This window comes from Alligator mississippiensis, chromosome 2 (genome assembly GCF_030867095.1).
Source record: "Alligator mississippiensis isolate rAllMis1 chromosome 2, rAllMis1, whole genome shotgun sequence".
In the NCBI taxonomy this organism is placed as follows: Eukaryota; Metazoa; Chordata; order Crocodylia; family Alligatoridae; genus Alligator; species Alligator mississippiensis.
This window is the reverse complement of record NC_081825.1, coordinates 248,920,411-248,942,665: the sequence shown is the minus strand read 5'-3', so window position 1 is coordinate 248,942,665 and position 22,255 is coordinate 248,920,411. Positions and strand designations below refer to the sequence as shown.

General features: G+C 40.9%; 1 long non-coding RNA gene across 1 annotated transcript in view; it reads right to left on the bottom strand.

Annotated features, from left to right (window-relative positions):
* Positions 1–585: 585 nt before the first annotated feature.
* LOC109285368 (uncharacterized) overlaps positions 586–22,255 on the bottom strand; it is a 175,322-nt gene continuing 153,652 nt past the window's right edge. Inside the window, exon 4 of the long non-coding RNA XR_002093106.2 lies at positions 586–1,854. This is a non-coding gene — a long non-coding RNA (uncharacterized LOC109285368). The remainder of the gene's footprint in view (positions 1,855–22,255) is intronic.

Sequence of the window (22,255 nt, the reverse complement as noted above, 5' to 3'; positions counted from 1 at the left end):
AAAGAGAGACTTTTTGAATATTGGCCCCATTAAATTCTCATTATTTACAGATAAAACAGTTTGAATTATCCTTGTATTTTTTCTGCTTTTCTGCTATTTCCATTATTCTTATCAGCAACAATTTTGTCATTTTAAGTGCCCAAATTTATAGTAAGTATTTAATTATTTTGACAGTTTATAGCAAAATATATGTGTTGAAAGGGAAGCAGTTGAATTATATGAACCATTACCTACATAGAAACAGGAAAACTATCAAAACCAACCAAAATCCAGTAAGAAAAAGGGAAATAAAGTTGGGGAAAAAAGGAGTTTTTTTCACTGATAAAACCCACTCAATGTAAAACGATGCTAGTGTTTCATCCAATACCATTGAAACTAATGGGAACATTTTCAGTGACTTCAGATGGATTTGGATCAGGTTCATAATGTATGAATGTAAGAAACTGTAAGTTACATTTCTATCCATCTCATTCAAGCAGTGTAAACCAACTTAATCCTGTACAGAGTGAAGGGAAAAAACTAAGTGTTTCAGTGTATCTACTTTTTAATTTTTAATAATACAGGCAAAGAAACACATTTTAGTATTGTATTTTTTTAATCTGACAGATTTGCCTAGCATTAGGACCAATTTCAGTTTGTGCCTTCCATCCAATCATATATTCAAACACATTATTTTATGTATACATTGTATAGCACTAAAAAACAATTAATCCACTGAGATACCATAATAAAACAAGATTATACTGCGTAAATGTAAAATATGTAATAGACATTTGAAATATAGGAAAATAAATATAATTATCAAATGTAGTTTTGTGAACAATTAATGCTATCCATAATTACAATATGCAAACAAAGAAACCACATGGGAACAATTGCACAATAATGAGTTTTTAGGTCGTGATTGCAAATTTGTATCTGAAGTAGCACAAATGTAACTATCATAAATAAAATGGGTTAGATAGCAGAGGAGGAACGGCTTAATGACTTTAAAATGCTTGTTATCTTGAGGAAAACACCAACGAAACCAATCACCTAAATAACATTATGGGCCAGATGCTGATCTTCCACACAGCTACAATTTATATTGTTATACTGATAATTTATTATTTGTTTATCAAAATACAAACTATGTAACAGTTAAACATGAAGAAAATAATTATTTCTATCCTGAAAAGCCTACAAATATTTTAAAAGACTGAAACAAACCAAGTGATGGAGTACTAAAAAGGGAAATGGCAAGCAAATATCATAAACAGGGGGAAATAGAATAAAAAAGGAGAACAAAATCACTTTTTATTTTCAAAATTAAGTTTCATATTTAACAGAAGCAGAATATCTCTGTTTTACTGGGGATAATTCCACAAAGAAGCTATTTTGAAAGAGGGTAGTTCTATCTTCTCCAATTGTCCTCAATGGATCTGAATCCAACATGTTCAGAAGGGTCCATAGAGAAACAGAAGGGATTGCTTGCAATGAATATTTGACCATTGTCAGTTTTGACTCTTTAATAGTTTCCAGCTGCTATAATCCATCCTGCCAATGAACATGTGTTAAATGGTCCCAGATTGGCCTCTATGCAGGTCATGAGCAGTTAATATGTGTAGAATCAATAGTCCATGGATTATCCATTATATTTTATTGTAATCCTTATTCATACTTATTTTTATTGTGCCTACCTTCTAAAGCTCAAAATATACCAAAATCTACTAAACACAAGCTCTCTAAGCAAAGTATGGCAGAACAGAAATACACAGAGATTCAAAGTTCATCGAATTTCCACTTTATCCATCTTCTCATAATTTGTAATTACATAAATCTTCAAATATTGGGTGGTTTTTCACATAAGATATGCTGTAAATACAAAAGCAAGGCACAAAATAGGTTTAAGTTTAGATGTAATTAATTTAGGCATTTTGGAAACTTGGTAGAAGGATGAAAATCAATTAGTAATACCAAGGTGTATTTCATAAAGGAATGACACAGAGTAGGTCAGGCTTGGAGTCAGAGGAGAAGCACTAGATGCTAACAGAAGTATAGAGACAAACAAGGTAGAAATTATAACAAAGTGCACCACAGAATTTCTATAGATAGAGATTCCATGCTCAAAAAGAAGACTACACTAGGGTTGTACTATTGTCTACATCATCAGGATAGCCAAGGCAATCATGAATGCTAACTGAAATTAGAGAAAGTACAAAAAATTGTATAGACAATAATAATGGGTGACTTCATTTATCCTCATATACAATCTTTGTCCATACCTTCCCTCAGGGCATTATGTGGAAATAAAATTTCTGACACAGCAGATCTTATGTGCTATATTGAGGGTGCCCAACGTGGGGCAAGCGTCTCATGGGTACAGGCAATCTCCATGTATGTGTGCCAATCAGGAAGGGACACTGCTGCACACTGGGTGGTAAATTGAAAACAGCATCAGACTTGATGAGGAGCATAGGGCGGAGAGTATAAAGCAGAGCAGAAGATAGGGCAGGGAAAGGGGGTGGAGCGGCATTTGGGGAAGGTGTAAGGCTAATTTATGGCATGCCTGCCAAAAAGATTGCCTCCACATTATACTTTTATGTAGGGTAATTCAAAGGCTCTAACATAAATATAGTAGCAGAATGCCTGAAAATAATTCTAATGTCAAAATTAGAACTAATGACATTATTTAAGACAACCATCAACCAATATCTCCCATGAAATCAGCAGTTTTAAAATTTTGTTTTTGATTTGTCTATGAACTTATCTTAATTATTTAATATTTTTTAATGGGTGTAGTTCAACCTCTAGAATGCTGGAATACCTATTCACTGTTTATGCTTGTTTGAAGAGACTCTTTTCCAGATAAATACCTGGTCATTTAAATGATGCTGGGTATATCTACATGTTCACTAATGCACCGTAGTTACTACATATTAAGTTTTGTACCTCTGGATGCCTATACATGAGCAGGGAGGCTGCCCCAATGCACTGTAATTTCAGTGTGTCAGAGCAGACTCAATTAATCAAGTCTGCTGGAGCATAGCAATTACCATGTTCCAGCAGCCTCCCATGTCTTGTGTGTCAGTGTCTTCATGCTTCAAAATAATGGCAAAGGTGCTTTAGTTAAAGCTCATTCAATACGTTTTAGAAAAAGCATCCCTGCTGCCATTTTGAAGTGTGAGGATACTGATACATGAGACGCTCTGGGTACTTTAATTAAAGTGGCTTTCAAAGCCACTCTAATTAAAATGCACCCCCCACCCCCACCTGTACTGCCAGAGCAGGGGTATAATGCCCTTTATTACCAGGTATTAAATCAATGCACAGTAACTGGTGCTACTGCACATCTGTACACACCTTTTATGTGATGCTAATGCACAGTAAACTAATACTACTGCACATCCATATCCAAATCCATAAAAGTAATAAATGTTATTCACTAACTAGGTTCCTTTACAAAGAACAAAAATTTAGTATCCTGGAGTATGGAAAAACAAAGAACTTATAGTGACTTTAAACAATCAGAGCCTTATCTGCCCTGTGATAATTTCATGCTCCTACTTAGGACCAAGGGAGAGCTATAAACTATGGCATCTCAACCCTCCAAAAAGGATAATTATTTAGCTTTCATGTATTACAGGATATGAGTACAGATGTTAGTACCAGCTATGTTCCTATGCCCTTTTAACTTACTGTGTTTGTTTACCCATCAGTCACAGATGCCCAGAAAAAAACCCTAGCTGGTTTATCTGTGCTGGCAAACCATGTACCTTCCTGCATAAAAGGGAAGTCAGGGGCAAAAGCGTCACTTCACAAATTAGAAAATATCAGAGATAGGGAATGGGAATAGACCCAGCATGGCAACTTTTGACTGGCGTGTGATCTCTTTTGGACCAGAACTTGTTTTAGAATATATGGTTCTACAATATATATGTTGTGGAATATATATTGTGGACCAAAGCCTTGAGGTAAGTGGGGAAGTTGGAGACCTGGAGGAAGAGCAAGCAGGAGGGGGCAAGAGGGGAGGTGTTCTCATACTTCCTCAGAAATCCTGGTAATCAACTAATTACCTCTGATGCCTGTACACAAATGCAGAGTCTGGAAAACAAGCAGGAAGAACTGAAGTCTTTGCACAGTCATGGAACTATGATGAGATTGGAATAACAGATTTGATGGGATAGCTCACATGACTAGAGCACTGTCATGAATGGGTATAAACTGCTCAGGAAGGACAGGTGGGGCAGAAGAGAAGGAGGTGTGGCACTTCCTATAAAAGAGCCATATGATTGCTCAGAGCTACAGCATGAAGCTGGAGATAGGTCTGTTCAGAGTCTCTTGTTTGAGCTCCTGCATAAAGCTGGGGACAGGTCTGTTGAGAGTCATAGTTTCATAGTGCTTAGGATCGGAAGGGACCTAAACAGAAAAAAAATTCCTGAACCCAGAGGTCCAGCTAGGAGCCTGGGCACACACCCAGGTTTCGGCTTGCAACTCTATGGCCCTGGAGTCAGCACACTCCCCTCTAGGCCAAACAACTATGCCAAGGCCAAGCTCTCTCTGGGTTAGAGTTAGAGGGGAGAGCAACAAGGATGATGTCATGGCGGGGGCTGCTATGGACCACCAGACCAGAAGGAAGTAGTGGATGAGGCTTTCTTCAAACAGCTAGCAGAAGCTTCCTGATCACAGGCCCTGGTTCTCATGGGGGACTTCAATCACCCTGACATCTATCTGCTGGGAGGGCAATACAGCAGTGCACAGGCGATCCAGGAAGTTTTTGGAGAGTACTGGGGACTTCTTGGTGCAAGTGCTGAAGCAGCCAACTAGAGCCCACACTCTTCTTGACCCACTACTCACAAACAGGGAAGAATTGGCGGGGGATGTAGTAGTGGATGGCAAATGGGGCAGGCAGTGGTGTGAACTGCAGAGACCTGGACCCGGCTTCTGCCAGGTAAGTAAGGAGTTGTGGGGCTGGAGAAGGGGGGAGGGGACCTTCCACAACTCCCTGTTTGTTCTCCCCACTCCCCATTCATTCTCCCTGCTCCCGATTCATTCCCCTAGCTCCCTGCTCACGCTCATGCTCCCCACTCCCCTTTGGTTCTCCCCACTCCCCATTCATTCCCCCCAACCCTGTTTGTTCCCCCTACTCCCCATTTGTTCCCCTAGCTCCCCGCTGGCTCTCCCAGCCCCCTCCCCCCACACACTCTCTGGCAGTAGCAGAGAAGGAGCAGGAGGCTGGAGAGAGCAGGGGAATGTCTCCAGCTCATTTCCAGGGGTTTGTCTGCAGCCTCCTGCTGGTCTCCAGCCCCCTGCTCCTTCCTCTTCTCATCTCCAGCCTTGGGAGGCTGGAGACAGCAGGCGAAGGAGCAGGGGGCTGGAGACAGTTCCTGAAGACATTCCTTTGCTGTCTCCAGCCCCCAGCTCAAATTTGCACTCCTTCTATTTGAGCTGCTGCAAACGCACGTACTTGCACATGCACCATGAGGTTCAATAAGGACAAGTGCAAAGTCCTGCACTTAGGATGGAAGAATTCCATGCACTAGTACAGCCTGGGGGCTGACTGGCTAGCTAGCAGCTCTACAGAAAAGGACCGGGGGATTACAGTGGACAAGCTAAATATGAGCCAAGCGTGTGTCCTTGTTGTCAAGAAGGCTAACTGCATACTGGGCTGTATTGGTAGGTGTGTTGCTAGTAGGTCAAGGGAAGTGATTATTCCCCTCTATTCAGCATTGGTTAAGCGACATCTGGAGTAGTGTGTTCAGTTTTGGGCCCCTCACTACAGAAAGGATGTGGACAAATTGGAGAGAGGTCAGCAGACGGTGACAAAAATGGTGAGGGGGCTGGGGGACATGATTTATGAGGAAAGACTGAGGGAACTGGGCTTATTTAGTCTAGAGAGAGGAGACTTAATAGCAGCCTTCAAATACCTGAAGGAAGATTTGAAAAAGTATGGAGCTAGACTGTTCTCAGTGGCGGCAGATGACAGAACAAGGAGCAGTGGTCTTAAGTTGCAGCAAGGGAAGTTTAGGTTAGATATTAGGAAGAATTTTCTTACTAGGAGGGTAGTTAAATGCTGGAACAGATTACCCAGAGAGTGGTAGAAGCTCCATCCTTTGAGGTTTTAAGAGACAGCTAAATAAAGCTTTGGCTGGGATGATTTAGTTAGGGATGGTCCTGCTTTGAGTTGGGGATTGGACTAGATGACCTCCTGAGGTCCCTTCCAACCCTTATTTTGTATGATTCTATGATTGTATGATTCTGTGTTTCTAAATATAACTGTTGGATAGGTGTTTTCAGCACAAATTTCTGCTTGCACTTGAAATTGAAAACATAGTTGGGAAACTTAAGATCAGGATTTTCTGTGTTTCTCTTTTTGTAGAATATTATTATTACTACTACTACTACTAATAATAATAAGGTCTTTGTATGTAATCAAGATACAATTACAAGATTTTTTTTTTTATTATGGAGTCCTTTATTTCTGCTGTGTGTTCTCCACTTATAAGTCTAACTGGAGTCATGTGTACAATTCTAGGATTCACATTTTTAAAAGAATGTTAAAAAACTGGTCAGAGCATGAATTAAAGGCTGGAGAAAATGTCTTACAATGAGTGATTTAAAGATCTAAATATATTTAGTTTATCAAAAAGAAAATTGAGAGGTGACTTGATTACAGCACTCACTTATACTCAACCTTTCAGGGAGAATATACAATATAGAAAGAAGCTTTCTCACCTAGTGTTTAAAGACATAAGAAGACAAAACGGCTGCAATCCTAATCCAGCTAAATGTAAATTCGAATTAGAGTACATTTTAATAGTGTGTGAGACTATACAGAGAAGTAACAAAGCAAATAATTGATCACTTATGTTCTTCTGGAAGTAAGTCACATATTAGTCAAACACAAGTTATTAGGCTTAATACTGGGGTAACTGGCTAAAAAAATACCGTAATAGCTTGTCATGTACAATACACCACACCATCTGACCTAACTCTACTTTTGGCCTTAAATGACATGTATGTATGAATAGCCCTCTATTTTAATCATTTTCTATGACAAACAATTGCAGGGTCAAAGAGAACTGTAATTAATAGATGGGAATCAAAAAGCTCCTGTTTCCATTGCTATTGTATTTAGCAGTAAAGATATCAGAAAGAGAAAGCCACAATGTAGGATCTAAATACTGTAGAATTTATTTCACAGTTTTCTATAAAGTGTCCTTAAAAGGAAGGGAAAGACTGAAGAAAAATTGTTTCATATAAGCAGAGGTGTTTTCTAAGTAAAATTTGTGTCCAGAGCTTTGTCAGCTCCTCAAATCCACAGATTATTGATATAACATGCAGTAATGGTTCTAATGGGGCTGTTAGGGACTATCATGCCAAAGACTATTTTGAGACACTTTAATCTGCAGATCAGAGGCATACAGCCATAATGCGTCCTTTGGAACTATTTGGATTTATTATTTCAAAGCCTACTTGGAGTCACTTGCACTGCCTTTGGAGCCATTACCATTGGTGAATCATGTTAAGTCTTATTTGCAGATATCTGTAATTAACAGATTTGTGATACAGGTGATTGCAATGGCTCCCCCAACATTTACGTCTCTATCATACTAATAGGGCTGATGTTATGATGTACAAAATCACTATAAACACTAAGAATCCTCCTGAGATTTTCAACAGCATTGCTATATAAAAAAAAAAATCTTTCAAATTGTAGTTTCCAAAACAGAAAAAATGATGAACTGCCTGCAAAATGTAATTACTGCAAAAGCTATTTCAATTATATACAAGCCCAATAAAGTTGCATATGAATTGACAAAACATGTATTTTCTGTTTCCATACCACTAGCACCAAAATCACAAATGGAAACACTGAAACTGCTTTTATCAGATAAGAGACATGCAAATGATGTGTAAAACATGTTTATGCCTGATAAGGTATCATATTTTATAACATAAGATAGGTGACCATAATAGAGGTGACCAGTTCTACTTATGAAACTCTGTAGGATGATTCTCTCCTAAGATAAGAGATTTTTAAGTCTTTTGCTTATCATTTGAGAAGAAATAACATTTAGCTTTTTGTCCACATAAAATAATTCAGCTTTATTTACTTATAACATAGTTTTATAGAAATAAAAAGAATATAGAACCATACAGCAGTTGATTTCTCAAAGTAATGTTCAAAATGAATTATGAATTTAAAACATCCGGTTGACAGAAATGGAGCTAATGATTTATAGATTATAATCATTATATCTTAAAGATGTTGTTTTAAACGGTTATAGTTGAATCTAGACAGGTGCTGTACACACCCATAATACCCATCGACTTCTACAGTAGTTACTGACATACATTTTCATAGCATCAACCCCTTACTAAGACCACCGACAGAACTTTTTTAATGTGCCAGAGAGTAAATATAATTCAGTATTTTTAAACTGAAGGGGAGACCATGATAAATAATCACAACCTATGCACATATTTCTAAGGAAGAAAAAATATAAACCCAAGCATGCAGGATTTGTATTTCAAACAATTTTGAAATTTCTCCCATAGATAGAACAATGTTTTGAATCTATAGCCTATGCTGAAAGAAAACTTTTATTTTTCACTTCACATCATGGCTGTGTTCCAACCTGCAAGATAAGAGATTAAGAATGTGTTGTTGATGAGGTTTTCTGGATGAACCACCAAGTGAATGTGGTATCATAGAGTTTTGGAAATCCAGGAACATGTGCCAAGACAGAAGCTATTTATACTGAAATATTTCAATATATTGATATAAGGTATTTAAGACAGGAATTATTTCTCAAGCATAAAAAAGGAGTGACATCTGCTCATCAGATTATTTTTTCAAGTGTGGGCACTTTCTCTTTTCTCAAATTCTTTTTGTGGAGATGCTGGTGGTTGGACGAGTTCTTTGGAAATTCAGTGTCTCCCTGATGCCCAAGGTGGCCCCATGTGGAGCGTCTGTCACTGATCCCACCTGTCTTTGAACTTAGTGTTGGATTGCAGGATTTCCAATATGTTGTTAAAAAACCCAAACCAATCTACCAAAGGCTATCCAATTTGGTGTGCAAGGAAGCAGAACTCCTGGTGCAGAAGGTCACTAAACACTACAACATCCCTTATGAAGCCAGGAGCAGAAGCACGTGGCAGCAAATTAGTTTCTCTCCTCTTGGCTGCAGAGGAACCTGTGTGAGTTCCTGGATTCTCCCCAAATTTTTCAAAGAAGCCTGAAGCCTAGAGGATACATGGAGCCACATGCCCATGAGTAACAGAGCCAAAAAAGAGAAGGAGCCAATTTTAGAAGCTTTAGGATTAGAAAAGGAGAAACTGAGAGGCTTGGCACTAACATTATGTTTTAATGCAGCATTTTCCCAAGCAAGTTCCAGATTTAGTATAGCATTTGGCCTGCCTTAATTAAATCACTATTTTCTTCATGTCCATATGCACAATAACCTCTAAATATACACTGAAATAATTCTACCCCACTTCCCCCGCCCCCCCCCCCATTTTATATTCTTGCATATAACACTACAGGCACTCAACCTATCATTGACAGGGCATATTGCACATTGCACATTGTACAGTATGGTGCATATGAGCCACATAACCTGATGATAACTCTATATCTGTCTATACATAAAATGCATAATTCTACTCCCAAGTATGTGGTGCTGACTGTGCCTATGTTGCTCCTTCATGTAAAAAAATCTATATTTTCGATTGCTGAACAGGACACTGAAGTGAAACCTCCACATTACTGTGCCTGGACATCTGAGAAAATGAAATATATTGTTTACATTGTATTTCAGTGCTTTTTATAAATTGTTCTTTCTAATGTAGTTTCAGTGTAAAGGGAAAAGAAAAATTCTGATTGGGAAAGGAAACGATAAGCAAGAGAAGAAACACATTTAATTGCAGTTTGGTCCGGATGTCCTAGTCAGGATCAGGACATTGTCCTAGGATCATAGGAATGTAGGTCTGAAAGGGACCTAATGAGTTCAGCCAGTCAAGAATGATTGCTTAAGGCAGAATCATCCCTGAATAAAGTCTACCGTAACCCCTAGATCTTTCTCTGCAGCACTACAGTCTAACCTATCATTTTTTTAGTCTTGATTTGTGCATGCAATTATTCCATATCAAGCAAAGAACTTTGCACTTCTCCTTGTTCAATTTCATCTGATTAATTTCAGACCATTTTTTCCCAGTTTATCCAGGTCATTCAGGATCCTAGCCTCCAGACTGCCTGCAATGCCACCAAACTTGGTGTCATCCTCAAATTTCCTAAGTGTATGCTCAGTCCCATCATACAAACAATGCTGGACCCCAGAAAGACCCCTGGAGAACCCCGCTTGGTACCTCCTCCTGACCAAACATTGGGCCATTGATGATTATTCATTGAGCACAATGATCCTACTAATGTAGTTTTGTATTCACCATACCATACTTTCATCTAGTCTTTATTTCCTTAGCTTGTTAATGAGAATCTCATGGGAGACAGTGTCAAAAGACTTGCTAAAGTCAAGGCAAATCAAATTCACTGCTTTCCCCACATTCAGGTAGCCTGTTACCTTTATTACAGAAGGAAATCATATTGGTCAGGAATTACATGTTCTTTGCTGTTTTTGCCCTGGTGGTTGTTCTCCTCTAGTTGCTTCCAAATAGATTCCTTGAGAAGCAGTATAGGCATGCAGCTGGACACCCAGGACACAGGGCTACTTCTGGTTGCTGTCATGATCACATAGCTGTGATTACATAGGTGTCAGCAGAAGCTGCTTTTTTCACCCCTCTCCCAACTTGGCTATAACATTTGCCACCTTGCTATCCTTTGAGATTAATCATAATGATTGTTAGAGTAGGGTTGGAGTGTTGTTGCAGCCATGATGATTCAGGAAGTGTGAAATAGATTTTTTGTGATTTTCTTCATTGGACCAACTCTATAGTTGGCAGAGATGTCCAACTTGGGCCCTACCTCAGGTCTATATTTTTGATAGAATTCCAAGTAATTCATTCTTAAGTTCCTTCAGGACTCTTGAAGGGTACCTCTGATATCTGGTGCCCTCTCTCTTGAGGGTGTTTTGTCTTTATTCTCTGAAAAATAGGTGTTTCCCCATCAACTTTTCTTGGGAACAATGAAGCAATGAATTAATTGAACTTCACTGGACTATATTTATCTCCTGTAATTACTTTCTAAGCAGGTATTAGAATACATGCACGGTTTTGTAAATTCTCAAAATTGGAGTAGGTCAGCCATGTTCATCTTAAATCAGGCAGAAGGTAATGCAGGAGGGCACCTTAGAGATCAATGGTTTGGGAGATGCATTTCATGAAGTGTGCATATACAAATTCATGCCTCTCTAAACATGTTAGTATCTAAGGGCACTTTTACACATGTTCCAGGATGCGGCGCCAGGTGCTTACTTAGCAAGCCATTCTAATTAAAAGCGCCCATGTGTCACATGTATCAGTGTCCCTGTGCATCCCCATGCTGAAAAAATTGTGGCAGGGCACTTTGAACTAAAGCTAATCAAATGTGTTTTATTTCAAAGAACCCCAGCACCATTTTTTCATCATGGGGATGCTGATACACATGATGTCAAAGGCTGCCAGAGCACACGAATTTCCATGCTCCAGCAGACTTGATTAATCAAGTCTGCTCCAACATGCTGCATTTCCAACATGTTGGAGCAGGCTTCCCCCATGCCTATAGGAGCCCTAATGCACCCCCCCCCACCTTCAAATTTGAAACTGGAAGAACCAAATAACAGTCACTATATCATATGAGGTCCTCATCCACGTGGGAACAAATGACATGGCCAGGGGCAACCCGGACCGCATCGTGAGAGAGTACAAGGCTCTAGGGGCAAAGCTGAAGGAGAAAGGGGCACAGGTAGTTTTTTTATTCTATCCTTCCAGTGAGCAGATGCAGACAGCTCCACGAGACATGCATCAGCGAGGTCAACTGGCAGCTTCAGAGCTGGTGTTACCAGGTGGGCCTTGGGTTCTTGGGTTCTTGGACCGTGACCTGCATTTCTGTACAAAGGACATGCTTGGGTGGGATAGCCTTCATCTCTCTCCAAAAGGTAAGCATGTTTTTTCTTCCAGACTGCCAGATCTCGTATGGTGAGTTTTAAACTAGGTTCACCAGGGGATGGGGATGGGGACACAGAGGAACATGAGGACACTTTGCTGTCAAGCCAGGTGATGCGCAGAGGTAGTACCCAGGTAAGTGACAGGGGCCAGGGCAGGCATAAAAACAAGGGGGTGGCATGGGCACCTACAGGAGGCCTCAAATGCCTCTACATAAATGCTCAAAGCATGGAGAAAAAGTAGGAGGAACTCACCCTCCTGCTAGCTAGCAAAAACCCAGACCAAGTGGGGCTCACAGAAACCTGGTGGGATTCTACCCATGACTGGACAGTGGACATCAAGGGATACAAGCTATACAGGCAAGACAGAGCAGGGAAAAGAGGGGGCGGTGTAGCACTATACATCAAAGAGCAATACACATCCTCAATGATCAGGATGGGGTCAGAAAAGGGACAAAATGAGGTGCTCTGGGTAAGAATGCAAGAGGGCATGGGAAAAGGGACTTGATAGTGGGTGTCTACTACAGACTGCCTCACCAGGGGGATGAACTGAACCTGGAATTCTCAGGTCAGCTCACAGAGGCAGTAAAGTCAAGGGATGTGGTTGTCATGGGTGACCTAAACTACCCAGACATCTGGTGGGAGGAGCAGTCAGCCAGGTCTGACCACTCACATAGGTTCCTAGCTGGGATACAGGACCTCCACCTAACCCAGGAGGTTCATAGTCCCATCAGGAGAAATGCCTTGCTGGACTTGGACCTTGCCACAGGCGATGACCTGGTGAGGGGTCCATGGGTTCTCGACCACTTGGATAACAGTGATCATTGCCTGCTGGAATTTACTATCCAGTGCAGGGTGGTGAAGCAAGCAGCAAGGCAGAGGTCCTTAACTTCAAGAGGGCTGACTTCTGTAAGTTAAGAAGGTTAGTAGAAGTGGTATTGGGGTCTTGGAGCTTCAGTGAGATGGGAGTCCAAGAAGGGGGGTTGTTCCTCAAGGAGACAATCCTCCAAGCTCAAAGGCAGTCAGTCCCAATGAGCACCAAGGGGGGCAGGAGTGCTAAAAAGCCACCATGGCTTGGCAAAGGCATCCAGGGATGCCTGAGGGCAAAAAAGGAGGCATACAAACAGTGGAAGCAAGGGGCTATCACCAAGGAGGGTAACACCTCCATTACTTGGGACTGCAGGGAAGCTGTTAGGAAGGCCAAGGCTAGCGACCAGAATTAAGGATAATAAAAAGTCCTTTCTCAAATACATAGGAAGTTAGAAGATGGCACCGGGTAATATGGGGCCCCTGCAGGATATGCTTGGCAATCTCGTGATTGCAGCAAATGAAAAAGCTGACCTCTTTAACGAATTATTTGCCTCCAGATTCCTGAACAGGGACCGGGACATATCCCCCACTAGAATTGCAGACCCAGGGGAGACACTGCCAGGCCTAGGGTCAGGGATAACCTATTTAGGGAACTTTTGCAGGGGCTGGACATGTTTAAATCAGGTCCAGATGCTCTTCACCCAGGGGTGCTGAGGGAATTGGCAGGGGTCATAGCGAGGCCCCTGGCATGTCTCTATGAGCACGTGTGGTGCGCTGGCCAGGTACCAGATGTTTGGAAAAGGGCCAATGTGGTCCCAATTTACAAGAAGGGGAGAAAGAAGGACCCTGATAATTATAAAGCAGTCAGTCTTACCTCAGTCTTTGGGAAGACCTTTGAGAAAATTATCAAGGAGCACATCTGCAAGTGCCCAGCAGGGGAGGTAATGCTCAGGGGCTACAAACATGGGTTCATTGAGGTCAGATCCTGCCTGACTACCTGGTTTCTTTTTCTGACCAGGTCACAAAGTCTCTGGATGAGGGTGTCGGGGTGGATGTCACTTCCTGGACTTTAAGAAGGCCTTTGACATGGTTTCCCACCATATTCTTTTAAAAAAACTAGGTGACTGTGGCACTGATGCGTACACAGTCAGATGGGTGGCAAATTGGCTAGATGGTCGCACCCAGAGAGTGGTGGTGGATGGGTCATTTTCAACATGGATGGATGTGGGCAGTGGAGTCCTCCAGGGTTCGGTCCTGGGGCCTGTACTGTTCAACGTCTTTATCAGTGATCTGAACATGGATGTGGAATGCATGCTGTCCAAATTCGCTGACGACACCAAGTTGTGGGGCGAGGTAGGCATGCTGGAGGGGAGGGACAGAATCCAGCTAGGTCTAGACAAATTACAGAGGTGGGCAGATGAGAATAGGATGGAATTCAATGCAGACAAGTACAAGGTACTACATCTAGGGAGAAGGAACCAGCAACACACCTATAGGCTGGTGAACACCCTTCTTGTCGACACAGTGGCAGAAAGGGATCTTGGATTCATTCCTGACTCTAGGATGAACATGAGCTGCCAACGCGAGGAAACAGTCAGTAAGGCTAACTGCACCTTGTTGTGCATCTACAGATGCATCACAAGCAGGTCCAGGGAGGTGATCCTTCCCCTCTGTGCAGCATTGGTTAGGCCACAGTTGGAGTACTGTGTCCAGTTATGGGCACCACACTTCAAGAGGGACGTGGCTAGCGTTAAGAGGGTCCAGAGGAGGGCCACTCACATGGTCAAGGGGCAGCGGGGCAGGCCCTATGAAGAGAGGCTAAAGGGCCTGAACCTATTCAGCCTCCACAAGAGAAGGCTGAGAGGGGATCTGGTGGCCATTTACAAACTCAGTAGGGGGGACCAGCAGGAATTAGGTGAGGCTCTGTTCCCCTGGGCACCACCTGAGGTTACTAGGAATAACGACCACAAATTGTTAGAGAGAAGGTTCAGGCTGGACATCAGGACATATTACTTTACAGTTAGGGCTGCCAGGCTCTGGAATGGGCTCCCAAGTGAGGTGGTACTCTCTCCTACCTTGGGGTCTTCAAGAGGAGGCTGGACATATATTTGGCTGGAGTGATATGACCCTGGCACCCATTCCTGCCCAGGGCAGGGGGTCGGATCTAATGATCTGTTTAGGTCCCTTCCAAACCTAATCACTATGATACTATAATACTATGAGGTCTCATATTTTCATTTCAGTGGAAGGAAATAACTTTTAAGTGACACTTAAGGTGACACCTAAGGAAAATAACTGTAGGTGACACTTAAGGACAATTCTGGTAGTTGATGAACCAGGATCGAAACTAGTAAGGAAAGAGATGCCCATCTGATTTGAGCATTATAACTTGCTATCGTTTAAATTGCTATGCCTTAAATTCCAGGTGTATTGGTAATTCGTTATTTTAGATTAAATAAAAACACACACTCAAGTCATTGTACAATTCACTGTTTCCACAAAATCTTTGCAACAATTTTACCTTATTATTTTTCATTTTCAAAATCCTGCATGCCTGAAACTGAAGTACAGTAAAAGCTCTGTTATCCAGCCTCCCCCGTTCCTGGTTAAATATGCTGGTTAATTGAGTGGCCCCAGTTGCCACTTCTCTCACCATGTCCCTCTGCCCCTCCCATGGCATTGCTGCCCCTCCCACCACATCACTGCCCATCCTGAGTGCCCTGTGGGCCCCACAGCACATGGAGGTCGGCCCCGCACATCTTGTTATGCCCCTGGGCCGTGGGGGCTCAGCAGCACAGGCTGCTTTGCCCCGGGCCGTGGGGGCTCGGAGAAACCAGAAGTGCCACGGTGGGCGCTTCCAGTTTCACTTTTCCTTACAAGCTAGCATGCCAGTTAACAGAGCATGCCAGCTTGTAAGGTGCCAGTTAACAGAGAGTTTACTGTACTAGAATCTTATCTGACTGTTTAGTTCAGAATAGCAATCCTTTGCTTGTGAAGTTTGAGTCAAATAATGAAAGTCCCTTTTAATGTGTACATCCTGGTTTACTGTTGATCACCAAAGGAACACAAGGTTATAATATTTAACTTCAAGGGCTATAATGTCCCTCATAAACTACTCAAATTCCATTTTCATAATTGATGGTCTTAGTGGAGCCTTCAGAGGGAGTTATAACTTTGTTATGGCTGTTGATTTGCATTTATAATTAGGGTTTGTGGTTTAAAAAAATATTTATTTCACTGGTTGTCTGTTATCACACACAGTGCAATACATGGCAGCTTTATCGATTCAGATGCCTTATTGTCTCAAATAAAATTTAAATGTAGTCTTGAAGCAACTAAAAGCTGTGAAGTGTTTCTTATGCTTGGAATCTAAAACCCAAAATTGCACAAATGATTTCTAGAAAACATTTTTTAAAATGCACTACTCTTCATGTATCCACATGACATTTTCTATTAAGGATACCATTTTCATTATTTTTTATTTTAACAAAGTGGTGATCCTCAGTTCAAGTACCCTGTCTTTGATTATAATGGATGTTCTTACTTTAAATGAAAATTTTCTCCTGTCACACAGAAATCTACTGTTATTACTCTCTATTGAAATCATTTATTAACATCAAGACCATTAAATTATGACACAGTGGGTACAGAAAAACTGTTTTATGCAAAAGAAATGATTTTTAAAAATCCAGTTTAAATTCACTTTTAAATTATTTGGAAGTATTTAATAACTGTGCTGAAAGAGGGATGGCTGCTGGAAAGTCCTTAAGAAAAGGGGAGCATGCATATTAAATATATAGAGAAATTTCTGTAAATAAAACTTTTTCTCTTTTGCAGATTGTCACTCCAAATGAACAATCAGTCCCTTTCTCATTAACAAATGACAAACAGGCATCTAGGCTACAAACAGTCAAGAGATACAAGAAACCAATAAGAGTTAAAGTACAATGGCTGAGTAAAGAATGTTCTTCTATGTATTGTATTAGGCAAAATATACTTCATAATTTTGTTCCTCCATCATATTGGCTCTTAAGGAAGACTATAGCCCTCACCTGGGCCTTGCAATTGGCCCCTTAACTAAGGCTAGCAAATAGGGACAGAAACTCTGCTACAGTTACATAGCTAGAGAAGCAATCAGACTGCTGTTAAGTTAGAAGCTGGGTTTGACTAACTGGGTGGATAAGCTGGTTGGAGTTGGGTAACTGATTGACTTAGACTGACATTCTGCTGACAACACCAAACTCTGGGATAAAGCATCCACACTTTAGGACAGGAGGGCAATCCAGGCAGATCTGGACAGGCTCATGAAATGGGCGGATGAGAACCTAATGGTGTTCAAGGTTCTCCACCTTGGGAGGAAAAACTCGTGGCATGCTTATAGGCTAGGAGGTGCTACACTGGTTAGCACTACAGATGAAAGGGACTTGGGGGTCATGATTAACCACAAGATGAACATGAGCCTTCAATGTAATGCTGTGGCTAGTAAAGTGAGCAAAACGCTGGCTTGCATCCATAGATGCTTCTCAAGAAAATCCCAGGCCATCATTCTCCCATTGTACTCAGCCTTGGTGAGGCCACAGCTGGGGTACTGCATCCAGTTCTCCACAATTCAAAAAGGATGTGGAGAAGCTTGAGAGGGTGCAGAGGAGGCCCAAGCGCATGATCAGGGTCAGGAAAACAGACCTTATGATGAGAAGCTGAGAGCCATGGGACTCTTCAGCCTGGAAAAGCACAGGCTCAGGGGTGATCTGGTGGCCACCTATAAGTTTATCAGGATCTGGGGGAATGATTATTCACCAGAGCGCCCCAAGGGATGACAAGATCAAATGGTCATAAACTGCTCCATGAGCGATTCAGGCTGGACATAAGGAAGAACTTCTTTACTGTATGAGCCCCCAAGGTTTGGAATAGACTGCTGCCGGAAGTGGTTCAAGCACCCACTTTGAACGCCTTCAAGACATGCTTGGACATTTATCTTGCTGGGATCCTATGATCCCTGCTGACTTCCTGCCCCTCGGGCAGGGGGCTGGACTCGATGATCCTCCATGGTCCCTTCCAGCCCAAATGTCTACAAAATCTATGAATCCACAGGTCAATTAAGATTAGCCAGTCAAAAGCCTGGGAGGGCGCACACTGAGTGACTCAGACTGATGGGAGTTACAGTTTTTCAATCTTCTTTGAAGAGCTGGTTGCTGGCCTGACTTGAAACCAGATTTCAGGTGGAGGGATGACAGTAAAGGTCAGAGAGGGGCAACAGAGAAAGAGGGTCTCTTATCTTTTAAAGGCTTTTGGAATGTAATATGGTCTGTACAAGTCTAATGATCAATGTATAGATACACATGTATAGAACTTATTATGGCTAATAGTAATGGAGAAAACTGCACAATATGACCAATGGAGGTCTCTCCCAGCCGTACTTCTCTATGGATACATAGATGCAGCATATTTATTTTTATTGCAATAGAACTAAATCACAGCCATGAACCAGTTGCTATATTTTTATAATTTTGCTTTACTTATAAATCTTGTCTGTATTTATAAATAAGTGATGCTGCACATACCACTCCAGGCCAAATTTTTGCAGACCAGGGCCCCTGCCAAACATTACACTTAAAATGTGTTTCACCAGTTAATAATGTGTTAGGTAGAAACCCAGCCACGCATTAGTGCAATTAATATTGCGATAAAACAAGAAATAATCCACAAAGTTATTACACAAAGGATGCATATACATGTGCAATTAGTCAAGATTTAAGTTACTGCGCATCAACCTAATATACAGTAGATGATTTTTGGCAGGTGTCTACACATGCAGGCAACTGGCACTAAAGACTTTTATACCCTTCAGCTAGGGACTGCCAGGGAGCAGTCCAGCCCTGGAGCAGGAGAGGCAGCCAGCCAAGAGCCCTGGGGCTGGGCTCAAGCCAGCCTCCTAGTGACTGGGCAGACATAGCACTAAAGTTAGTGCCCAGTTGCGTCTACATATTAGTTACTGTGCATTAACTAATCACAACTAAATTTGATACGTGCATTTGCAGGTATCAAATTTATTCATGATTAGCCATTTTTACTGTGTAGTAAAAGTGAGCATGTGTAGACTCATGCCTGTACTGTGCAGTAAATTCAGCTAATACGCATTAATGCATCTCATGTAGAAGCACCCAAAACACATAATATAACTTTGTGGCAGCTTCTCTTCATGCATTACATTGCGCTTGTGGCCAGGCTGATCAGGGCTCCCAGTCTCTGGTGTGCAATGGCATAACGGAGACTTTTTTTGAGTCCTCTGCACCCCAGAGGCTGGGAGCAGCAGCTGATTAGGGGTCCAAGCCTTGAGGGAGCATCAGTGTCAAAGGCTCCAATGTGCTTCTGAGGCTTGGAGCAGCTGTTGTCATCTATACACTCTCACCTCAGAGCCCTTGAATCCAATATGCTCCCAAGGCTGGAAGCGGGGATCATCTCACCAGCAGTATGATGCAATGGAGATCTGATCCCCAGTCCCACAATTGTGTCTCCTGCCATGAACACATAGGAAGCGTAAATTGTTGGGATCACACAACAGATTCCATGGCATCTATAACTGAACATTTGTTAGGGCCCAGGATTCAACCTAGGGATGAATATTTAGTTCCCTTCATATCTGCCTTCTCTGTATATGAGCAAAACCATAACTTGGGTTATGGAGGGCATCTCTAGCTTTGTTGGCAAAAACCTTACACACACATATCTTAGAAACATTATAACAAGCCTGATAGAACTTTAGGTACTGGAGAGCTACAATTGCACAGATCCCAGCACAAAATTGGAGCTATTGTTTATGAAGCTTCAGTGTTTTAGAATTTTGTATGTAGTAATTAAAGCAAATTACCAGTGGCAGAAAAAAACAAAATTATCAATCATGCCCTTTTGAAAAAAATTTAAGTGGTCTCATATTCTATTAAATGGCAACGTTCAACAAATACCCACACCTATCCTGCAACTCTACTGAAATGAAAGCTACAGGACTGCGACAGGGTACTATCAAGAAGGCAGGCTTTCCAAGAGATTCATGTTCATTTCTATCTCTGCTCTGCAAGTTATTAGACTTGAAAAATGACAGGTCTAAATGATTACGTATCCAAGATTGCAGTAAATTTCTGTGCTTTCTCACATGCCATATTACACAAGAAAAATGAATCTGATATTTAATCTCATTTATATTAGTGTAATTTAGACATAACTCCATAGAAATCAGTACAGTTATGATGGTGCCCGGGAATCAGGCCCCCGTGGGTCAAATTTATGCCAGGTATAAGACCATTGAAATTGATGGATTATGCTCAGAAGTTTAGTCATTGTCTATAAATCAGAATTATGATCTGCATTTAATGATATTCAGCAACAATAACAAAAAACAAAATAATTATTAAAAGGCATAAATATTATATAAATATCAAGCCTAAGAAATATTCATCTTTAGTTCAAAGGAAAGGAAGAAATTTAAATAAACGACCCCCAAGCAAGATATTACAAAATGACAAATTGGCAGAATTTAGTATCGGGCTACAAAGTAAAGAGGAGAAATCTGCTCATTATACAGCCACACTGACATACAAATATTTCTTGGCTCAGAATCTGTCTATGTGGAGCATCATTATCAATGCAGTACTCTCTAGAAATAAAAACTTGAGGAACGTAAAAGCAAGACAAATAAAACATTCAGCAGTTAACTTAAAAAATTCCAGGAGGACTTGAGTTCTGAGTTAAAATCATTATCTAATGAATCTTCAGCATTCCCTCCCACCCCCCAGTAGAGTTGACTTCTGCCTCTAGGCAACCTCTAATATCATATTTAGTTCCTTAAACTAATCCTCAAAGTTTAGCAAAGAAGAAAATCATTGCTGCAATTGTTCCTTTTTTTAAGAGCCAACTTTTGGGTGCTCTGAAAAGGTCAGAAAATATAGGGATTCTCTCTTCATTAAAAATACTTTTTTTCCTTAATCTTAGCCTGAAGCCATTTCTGATCCTGAATATAGGAAAATAAAATAATTGTGCTGCAGCATCTGTTTGCAGAATTACTGAAGGCACTAGAAAGGGAAAGTCTGGGATTCTTAGAGATTTCCAATAACAAATACTAAATAGAATCAAACAAAAGTTCTAAAGAATCAGAGATACCTTAATTGCTCCCCAATTCTTTAATATCCTCTGTCTGTCCAAAGACTGATATGCTTTATCTTTCTAATTGATCTTCCAGTGCCTTCTGTTTCCTCAAAACCACCAAAATGACAACCCCCCCAATAAAGTATTCCTTTTCTTCTGTTGAAAGTTGTGACAAAACTGTAACCAATCCATTCTCATTATAAACTCCTTACAGGGTAGAAATTGCAGTTTGAGAATGTCTCTGCTTTATCTTTTGTTTCTATAATTCTGGTGCATGAGTCTATTTCTGGAGGAGTAAATGTATCAGATAAAGAAATTTCCTCCACCAGTGCCTGCCCATCTTCACTTGAAAAGGAATCTGCCAGTGGGAGTGGGAACCTGAAGTTACACAGACAGTTCAAATATTATTCCCAATTGTCATCATGTAGCAGGATGATAGTTTTGAGGTTGATTATTCTGCTTTAAAGAGAGGATTCCTTTTTCTTGACTGGCACTTGATCTTTTCGTGGATTAACAATTATTTATTTATGGCAGTGATTCTCAACCTTTTTAAGACTCAAGTCATTCCTCATTAGACACAAGGCCTTGGGAGATGCCAGCTCTTAGCTTTCACTTGTATTCTTTTATTTATTTTATAGTTACAGAAAAATAATAGAGAAATGTTTATGCTGTAAATAACTTAAGATAACCACAACAGGTCAGGACATTTTTGGCACTATGGATTCCTATTTGAAATGTTTAAATTTATTTTGCAAATCGTGTGTTGGTGTTTGTACACCTAACAGCTCTAATATTAAGTGGCACCCCATATCACCTTTAAAAAGACCTCACAGAACCCCAGGGTGTTTTGACACCCTAGTTGAGAATAGCTGATTTATTTTACAAGGAAAATAGAAGTCTCTAGAGAAATTTCATCACAAATGTGTTTGTCACTGATCCCTTCAGAGTGTTAATCCTTTAGAAGAAGCAACATGTCTTTCAGAATGGTAATAAAGCACAGCAAAAATTTGCACCACTATATCATTTTTAACAATTAGCAATACATCCTGCAATCTTTACTCAGGTAAAAATCCCATTGGGCGCATCTACATGTCACTCTACGACAACATAGCTATGTTCTACGTCAACATACAGCACACTATGATGTCATAGGGATCATGTGGGTTTACACGTGATCAGCAGCTATATCGCTCTAGTGATTCATAGATTCATAGATTCATAGATGC